This window comes from Anas acuta, chromosome 1 (assembly GCF_963932015.1).
Source record: "Anas acuta chromosome 1, bAnaAcu1.1, whole genome shotgun sequence".
In the NCBI taxonomy this organism is placed as follows: Eukaryota; Metazoa; Chordata; class Aves; order Anseriformes; family Anatidae; genus Anas; species Anas acuta.
In genome coordinates this window covers 181582908-181591572 of record NC_088979.1, presented here as the reverse complement: position 1 = coordinate 181591572, position 8665 = coordinate 181582908, and the positions used below count along the sequence as shown (strand labels likewise).

Below are 8665 nucleotides of genomic sequence, written 5' to 3'. Positions count from 1 at the left end.
TACTACTCTGCAACCAAGTATTTGGCCACATTCTTATGATCTCAGTATTTGACTGCTCTGACATGTTTTTGTCTGATTTTTACTTGTCTTATTGATGAATTGTATCTACTAAAACTCTGCTTCAAAGAGCACCTTCCAGGCTTGTGACTCTGGCAGTGTTGTTTCCTCTCTGTTTCTCCATGGACTCTCCTTTTGTTGCTCTCCAGCTACACACCATATCTCTTAAATTCCTCTCAGCCTCTGCCTATTCCACCTGCATCTCTCATTCAATGTCAGGAGTTCACACATAGCTTTGATTTCCCCATAACACCAGCTTTCCCTGTATACTTGCTACAGTTTTCAGGGAAGCAGCTTTGGGTTGTGTCCCTCAACCCTTGCTCCTGATGGATCTCCGACTTTAAGGTGCTCTGCTTGTTGGGGTTGTTTGGACTCTGAACCAGGGTGTAGTGCTCCTGGGCACCATAGTGATGCAAATGATAATAAATGTTTAAACATTTGTGTCCTAATTCCTTTGTTGCTGAATGTAATGGTCACAGCAGACTCTCTGAATTTAAATCAGATCAAAGGATAGCAGGAATCAGTTTGTGCATTGTAGGTTTTGGTTTAATGTGCATAACTTAATTCTGGTCTACATATGTTCTTTTTGCTATGCAAGACCTATTTATTTCCTACCAAGTAAATATTTAACTGAAGAAAAATGAAGTGTTGTCACCTAACCACAGGAACCCTTCCTCACCAAAAATTACAGTTAAGGTCTTGTTATGATGTATTGCACCTTGTAAAATTAAAAAATATTATCTGCACTCAGGATCTGTCAACATGAGTGATTCCAGCTTTTGCTCTCTTTCACAGATACCTCTACTTTGAGCTTTTAGAGTTACCAGTTTTGTTCACGTAGTACTCTATAAAACATATGGTGGAAATGTCCATTAAAATATTCATCAAATTTAACACTGCCTTAAATAAATCTACGAGATAGAGGAGCAAAATCTACAAGGTAGAGTAAGCAAATGAAACTGAAACGCAGTTACATGGCACAGGAAGAGAACAGCCTTAGTCTTAAGTTTCTTTCTAAGCAGAGAAGCCTTCATTTGTACATGTACATTGGGATAAAACACTTACTTGTGTGGAACTGGTCTCTGATAACTAAAAGAATACAGATTAACCAATAAGTTCAAGAAGAAAAAATGGTATTTTATACAAACTTATAGAATCAACTCTGCTTTGTCTTACCAGGCTGGCAGGTCCATGATAATGCTTGATGATAACCTTCATCACCTATTTAAAACTGCAAATAGCTTTTCATCTGTGTTTCCTTTGAAAAGTTCATCTGAATCAACGTCATTACTGCTGATAAAGCAACAGTTGAAGAGAAGTCCTGCACAAAAACAAATGATAACAACAAAAATAGACTGACCTTGTAGGAAACCAGCCCACATTTAGGCACCATCAGCAATCCCTTCCTTGCAGGCTACTAGATGGCACTGTTTTGCTTAGCACAGCTGCAAACAGAAATGCTTTCGCTTGTCTAGTAAAATGCCCTGAGTCCCAGCTGAAGTTTCTTTCATCAGTATGAACAGGAGGAAAAGGAAAGCTAGGCTTACTATCATTTCAGATTAAAGAAACGTGTTTTATTCTTTTTCTTCAGAATTTTGAAGTCCTTATTTTTCACGAGGCTACTTAAAGGTAACTTTTTCATTATGCATAAAAAGTATGTACTCAGGCAGGTAGGCTGTAGGTATGGAGAGGTAATAAGTACAGGTCAGGGCACTCAGGTGCAAGCTGGTATAAAATCCAAGCAGAATAATGATTTGTAACAAAGTGTGGCTTTGAATGGTTTAAGTAATTCTGCACCATATTTACTGTTCTGGTAGCTGTCTTGGATATGCTCTCATTAGCTAAATGCTTTAATTCATTATAGAGTCTGAGTTAAAACCAAGCTGCAGTCAGCATTGACAGTTTATTAAAAACACATTTTTCATGTAAGTGTCAATGTTTTTCAGATGAGTTAATTTTAATATGACTGATGGTCTAAGTGGAAGGCAATATACTCTGTCATTCAGATAGAGGTTCAAACCCAATTATATATATGAGAAGTAATTGTATGCAGGAAAATGGAGAACTCAAAGGATGGACCCAAAGGACAAAAATGTCATCAGTTAAGTGATGACCTTTCTTTGTGCAGTGTTTGAACCAAGATAATGATCTCTGATTAACAAGATCAGGGTTTAGCTCTGCTTGCTAATGGCCTGGGGTGAGCGTGTGGACTGCATTTTAAGGCCTGGAGCTGCCCTGCCCTGCAGAGCTAGCTGGAGCTGCAGACTTGTGCGGATGTGCCAGCTGGAGCTTATGGGTTTTCCAGCTCTGGTTAAATGAAAGGTGAATTGTTTGTCATCTAATTCAGGCAGTATCAGCCAAATTAACTCGGCTCACCTCCTTAGCTGCTCCAAAGAGAATGCTTGTGTGATCCCATCTGTTCACCACAAGAGCTTGGGAAGCAAGTATCCCCAGAAGACAGGCTGTAAGAGACTATTATGGGTTAGTAACTTCTTAAATTATTGCAGCTGTTTAAGTCAAGTCTGTGCTTGACATCTTTCTTTTCTTTATAGGGTTTGACTGACCAAGGGTTGGAGAACATCTAAGGCAATTCAGATTGCATAAGGGGAGGGGAAGAATATAACCTTTCCTGGAAAGCTTTTCTTACTGTATGCAAAAATCCCTCACCTCCAACCCAGGCTGGGCTTTCCTTTCATGCCAAAGCTTCACAGAGAGCCTGATGTGTTTACATTTGGCAAGGGGAGATTCTGCCATATGCCAAACACAAAACTCATTCTAGTATTGCAGCCTTTTAATCTGGTATGGAAAAGCCAAACCAGTGGCTGAGGACTTCTTATCTTATCTTTATTCAGACTTCCAAAGTATCTTTTTCTGCTACATGAAAGAATGCTGCAGACTGTTATGTGACAAAGGATTTGTCTGGTTCATCAAATCTTTTGCCTGGGGACTTTTACGCCTCCAGTGTTTACAATGAGGCACCTTCAATTTCTAGTAGCTACATTATCCTTTAACAAATCTCTGCCCTACTATTACTATAGCCCTAATGTAAACTATTCAGCTATGTCCACAATTAACCGCAGAATGAATTGCCTTGCAGCACAGAGAAAGAAATTATGGCTTGAAGACCTTTAAAAATCAATTCAACAAAATTGATAGAATGCTTCCAGCACTTTGCCTGGGAACAAAGCACTTCTCAGCAGGCCCATCAGGTCCGGCGTGGGCAAACCAGGCTCACGCTGCCTCCCAGCTGGGGCTGGGGCACACACATTTATGCAGAGCAGCCTGCTTTCCGGTCTCTGATCCCACATGTCAGACCCAGTTAGATGATGGGGTCACTCCAGGGTGTTCAGAGGAATATCCAGTTACTGCTGACATTTTTTTAATTGCAATTCACATCATCTTTGCTGTAAAGATAAGAGGTTATTCTTCTTACTTGTTTAAGAAGATTGTGAGAGTGGTTTGCAAAGTCCATAAGTTTTCTGGGGCCATTAAACTATGTTAAAACCCGAGTATCTGGCTAATATTTTTATTTTAAATTGGGAGGGAAGGGATGAGGTTAGTCCCCTTCACATCATAAGTTTTTTGATGTAGAGCTCACCTGAGGTTGAATTAGCGCAGGGGAAGTAACAGTGTGGGAATAAGATGCAGCATGCACGGGAAACAGAGGCAGGGATAGCTTTTCTATGGTAGCAAAGGCTTATTCTGGCTTGATGTTGTAGAAAAATACAGCCTTTGACTTCCTCAGCACAGGAGAGGTTGTTACCCAAGGTCCTTCTGATGGTTACAGTGTTTCACACCTGGTACAGGTGAGGAGTCTAAGAAAGTCAGAAATGCAAGCAGCACAGTGACGTGAGCACAGTGGCCGATGTCTCACCAGAAGAGCAAAGTGCTTCTTTTTTTACCCAGGTGTTCAAAACTCATGAGTCAGACATCAAGAATGTGACAGTATTTTAAAAAGTAATGTATAAAGGGGTTGCATACTATGCCTAGAGCTGGGGTATCTTTCAAATCTCCTTTATCAATCTCAAATAAATTACAAGTTATTTTTTCCTTATTAGCCTGCAAAATCAGGAGTCAAGACAAATGCCATTACCACAAGAATCAGGATAAAATTCTGTAAGCTGGCAGTGATGAGCATATGAGATGCTACCTTGCAAATTACCAATTCATTTTATTTGTCTGCCTTATTTCCAGAGAGAAATCCATCTTGCTGCCTCACCAGCCCTGCTCTGTTTTGTTTTTGGGCTCTGACAAGATCACAGCTTGAGGTAGGGTGGTTGCATACAATAGGCAGAACAGGGTTGTGATCATGATAATTGGCTGAGACATCCAGGCCTGTAATTGCTTAATAATAACCATATCTGTTTTTTTTTTTTCTTTTTTTCTTTTTTTTTTTTTCTTCCAGAAATCCTGTGTAAAAGTCCTCTCCTGACTGCTTGGCTAACTAAGAGCCATAGTGCACAAAGTGAAGGAGAGCTGTGTGCAAATAGTGTGACAAACATAGAAACCACCGGAGATGTAAATTGTTTCATCTCTGGAATCAGAGGCAGCCAGTAAAGCTGTTCCTGCTGTGAAAAAACAAGGCTTGAGAAGCCCTTGGTTTCCTGAAATAAAACAGTACATAGTACCTCCTAGGAAATACAGTGACAGATTATTATTTCACACAACATCCTGGCTAAGATATTTGAGAGAGGGGCATATTGCCATTGTCCATTTTGGGTGGCAATGATATGGAACACAACTGCCTGTAAGCTCTGGTGATGATGGGAATGGCAGCTGCAGGTACAGGACTTAGGGGTTGATCAAGCAGGTACTGGCATAGGACTGGACTGTGCAGAAAGCAGGTTACAACAAGCATCTTGTTCTGCTAGTACTTTTCTGTTTCTGTGGTGACACGAGCCATGCAAAATGATGCTGATGTGGTTAAACCAAAGTGGTCCATTAATTTCTCCTTCTGCCTGTGGTACATTGCAATGGACATAAAGACCTGTGCAAGGTGTGAGTTATGGGAGCAAAGAGACTCAGAGCTGCAGCTACGGGAAAGAAAGGAGGAATCAGTCAAAGAAAACTAGCTGGCTTGAGGGTGTACATAGTTGTTAGACTTCATGGTGCTCTCAAACAGGCTTTCCAGCTGTACATTTTCTCAGTCTGCTTAACAGCACTGTATTTTACAAACTTGCTAATAGTCTAAGGCAAATGACCCTAGATCTGTAGCAACTGATTTCATTCTCCGAGGAAACTTTCTAATCCTCAGCTTCAATCTTTAAACATGTTTTTGGCACTTAAAACATTAGGGAAAAAAAAAAAAAAAGAAAAAAAAAAGAAATCCTCCCACAAATTTCAAGCAGGAACAGAAAAAAGAATTGCTAGTTTGATCAATCGTCAATTGTACGCAGCAAGAGCTTTCCATGCTTAATTTTTACCTATCAGATCAGAGACTGAATTCTTAGAGGCTGCACTGCACTTCTTTAATTTCTTAGAAATGAAAAGGCAGTAATATCACAGAAGAAGCATGTTGGCGATATTTGAATAGATTTTGTGGCTTGTGTAACTACATGAAAAGTAAAATAATTAAAATTCTGGTTTCCTGTGTAGAGCAAACAGCTTATCAACCTCTCAGAAGTTTTACCTATAGAAAAGTGTCTTCTGCATTCAAATGTATAAAATGTTGATTTTTAATTGTGTGTAAACAAATCCGTTACTACTTCATAACTGAAAGCATGCCTCTGCTAGAAACTCTGAGCATTTCACTGTTTTACAGAAACCTAATACATGGGATGCTTCAAAGAGTTTGTAAACCCAATTAATGGGCAGTCTCAAATTATTCAAGGGATTAATCACCTCCCAAATCCACCTGTCTGACAGTGTTTCAACTGCTGGACTTCAGTGGTAATAAATCCAAGGCTACAATTCAGGAAAATATCCATGCTTAAAGATGTTTTAATGCTAAGACTTAAACTTACACACCTCTGTAAGGCTTGTGTGTTTTGACTGCATGTATCTGTGTTGTCTTTCACAGGAATATTTTCCCAAATCATGGCACGACATGATATACTGGCTGTAGTGTGCGTAAATATACCTGATCGGTGTAGAGGATGTTCCTGCATACTTCAGCTCCTGGCATTCTGCTGCACACTCAAGCCATCACAGATTATGTTTTCAAGGACACCTAATCACACTGCACTTAAACAAACAACAATGTTCAGCTACAGAGTGTTGGAAAATCCAAGGTTATGAGAAGAACAACATAACACTTTAAAGGAGCATAGTAATCACTTTGTAAATTCAAGTTCACTGGCAACTATAACAGTATCCAAAGTTAGGGAGCTTAAAACTTAGAGATATTGGCATTTTTTGATGCAAAAACCATTCACACCTAAACATACATTAAACTAAAAGGACTGAAACAAACAAACAAAAAAAAAAACAAAAAAAACTACCTGTGTGTACGCTACTGTTATGTGGCAAGGCATGCTCTTTTCTTTGCAATATGCATAATGAAATACAATCCCTCACCAGTTCATCACTCAAACAGCTAAATCTGATTTTGCAGTGAAAATGCAATTTAATCTCATCAGGTTCCATAGTGCTGAAATACTAAACTTAACAATAGAAACTGATGTGATATGTTTCAAATTAAATTGAACCACTGCAAACAATGGGTTCCTTCAGATGCTGGCCTTGACTGAATCTGTTTTTCCACTTCATTTTGCAAAGAAATCATCAAGTCTAATGGCTTCAAGCAATCTAAGTGATGTGCAGGTTGAATGAAAAAAATAAGCAGTGTCACTGAAAAAACGCCACACACAAACAAAGAGAAATTACCACATGCTGCACTGAAAGCATTATCATTTCCCCAGTCCATCTGAGGAACTTCTAACTGAAGCAAGGAACCCAACCTTCAGCCAGTGAAGTCAAAAAAAACATTTTGCCTTCTTTAATGTCGGAATAAGGCCTGATGTCTGTAGAGCATTGGGTGAAGGTTAGTATTTGGCCTGAAAATGTGCATAAAAAGTTCTAAGTTTGAGGATTTATCAAACATTAATCCCTCACACCAAGCAGACAGAGGAAAATAGGATGGAAAGGAATAGAATAGTTCTGTTGGAAGAGACCTACAAAGATCATCAAATCCAACTGCCTGACCACAGGGCTGACCAAAATTTAAAACATATTATTGAGGGCATTGTTCAAATGGATCTTGAACACTGACAGGCATGGGGCATCAACCATCTCCCTAAGAAGACTGTTCCAGTGCTTGACCACCCTCAAGGTGAAGAAATTTTTCCCAGTATCCAGCCTGAGCCTCCCCTGGCACTGCTTTGAGCCATTCCCACACACTCTCTTGGTTACCAATATGGAGAGCAGCAGCTCTCCATCTCCGCTCCACAGGAATTTCCCCTTTTCCCCAGAAAAAGGAGATTAAAAAGCTCTTATTTGACAGAAGACAGTGCTGAAAGACCACTTGGGAGCCAGCCTGATGGGCATCTGCAGCCCAGGCCAACCACCACCCGCTCACACCACGGCGCAGACATGTTCAAGGAAATAGCACGCTGTTTCCTTCTCTCAGGAGGCATTAAGGAGAACACAGGCTGGCACTACGCATGCTGGCAGTGTCTGGGTAATGAGTAACACTGATCAAGAGACTCCAGTGACTTTGGGATGAGCAGGATTAGGGCTATGTTGTCCAGGACTGCCTAGCTAATTCCTTCCGTATGGCTGCTCGCTTCACACAGAAGTCAGGCATTTTCCTCTGAAGGAGAAGAATCTCAAAAAGATTTTTATACATTTTCCCTGGGTGAAGGGGGATAGTGAAGGCCTGAGAATGTCACTAATATGTATTACGAACAGGTTTGTTTAAGTCATAAATAATAGCTATTACAAGAAATCACAAGTGAAACAGGAGGCATCTTAGTCTGAATTTAGTCTTCTGTGTTTGTGTACTTCCTTGCAGATATTGTGTGAGACAGGTTTATTCAAAATAAATTGATTTTTTTGTGTATGCCTACAAATAAAAAATAAAAGGTGGGGGGGAAATACCCAGAATTGTTTGTTTCTTTTCGAGCTGAGCTGCCAGCCAATTTCAAAGCCAGATGGCTGTGAGTTAATTCCAGTACCAACTGTCCAATTCCTAGATGCCTGTTTGACAATATTGTTCTTCTTTATTTGTTTACTTTAGGAATAGGTCTGTGGGGAGGTTTACGGTCTCTATCATCCTCACTTGGGGAAATGCTTATGTGAGCACAGAAAGATTTAGGAAAACAAAACCTGGGAGGTTTCCCAGGGAAGGCTTGCTCCTAATCCTTCCAGGAGTATAATGGGTTGAGTGTCTTGCGCTGAAAGCAAAAGCACTCAATTGTCAAATTGCTCCAGTCTTCACACGATATGGACATCTGAGCCTTTCCTGCAGGACAGTGAGTATATGCCCACAGTAGTGTTCTCACTGCAGAATTGAGCTTCACTGACTTCTTCTTGACCTTCAAAGCCCTCTTGCTCAGTGACATGCTTCAGAGGGCTAATCTCAAAAGCTAATCCTCACCGCAGGCTATCCTGACTTCTGAAAATGTTCTGGGGGAAATGTGTGAATTCCCAGAAACCAGCCCAGCACCCC

General features: G+C 40.3%; 1 long non-coding RNA gene across 1 annotated transcript; it reads left to right on the top strand.

Annotated features, from left to right (window-relative positions):
• Positions 1 to 2320: 2320 nt before the first annotated feature.
• Positions 2321 to 6960, top strand: LOC137850313 (uncharacterized). Its single transcript, XR_011092463.1, has 3 exons — positions 2321 to 2538; positions 4252 to 4325; positions 6077 to 6960. It is a non-coding gene; the product is annotated as an uncharacterized lncRNA (long non-coding RNA).
• The last annotated feature ends 1705 nt before the right edge of the window (positions 6961 to 8665 follow it).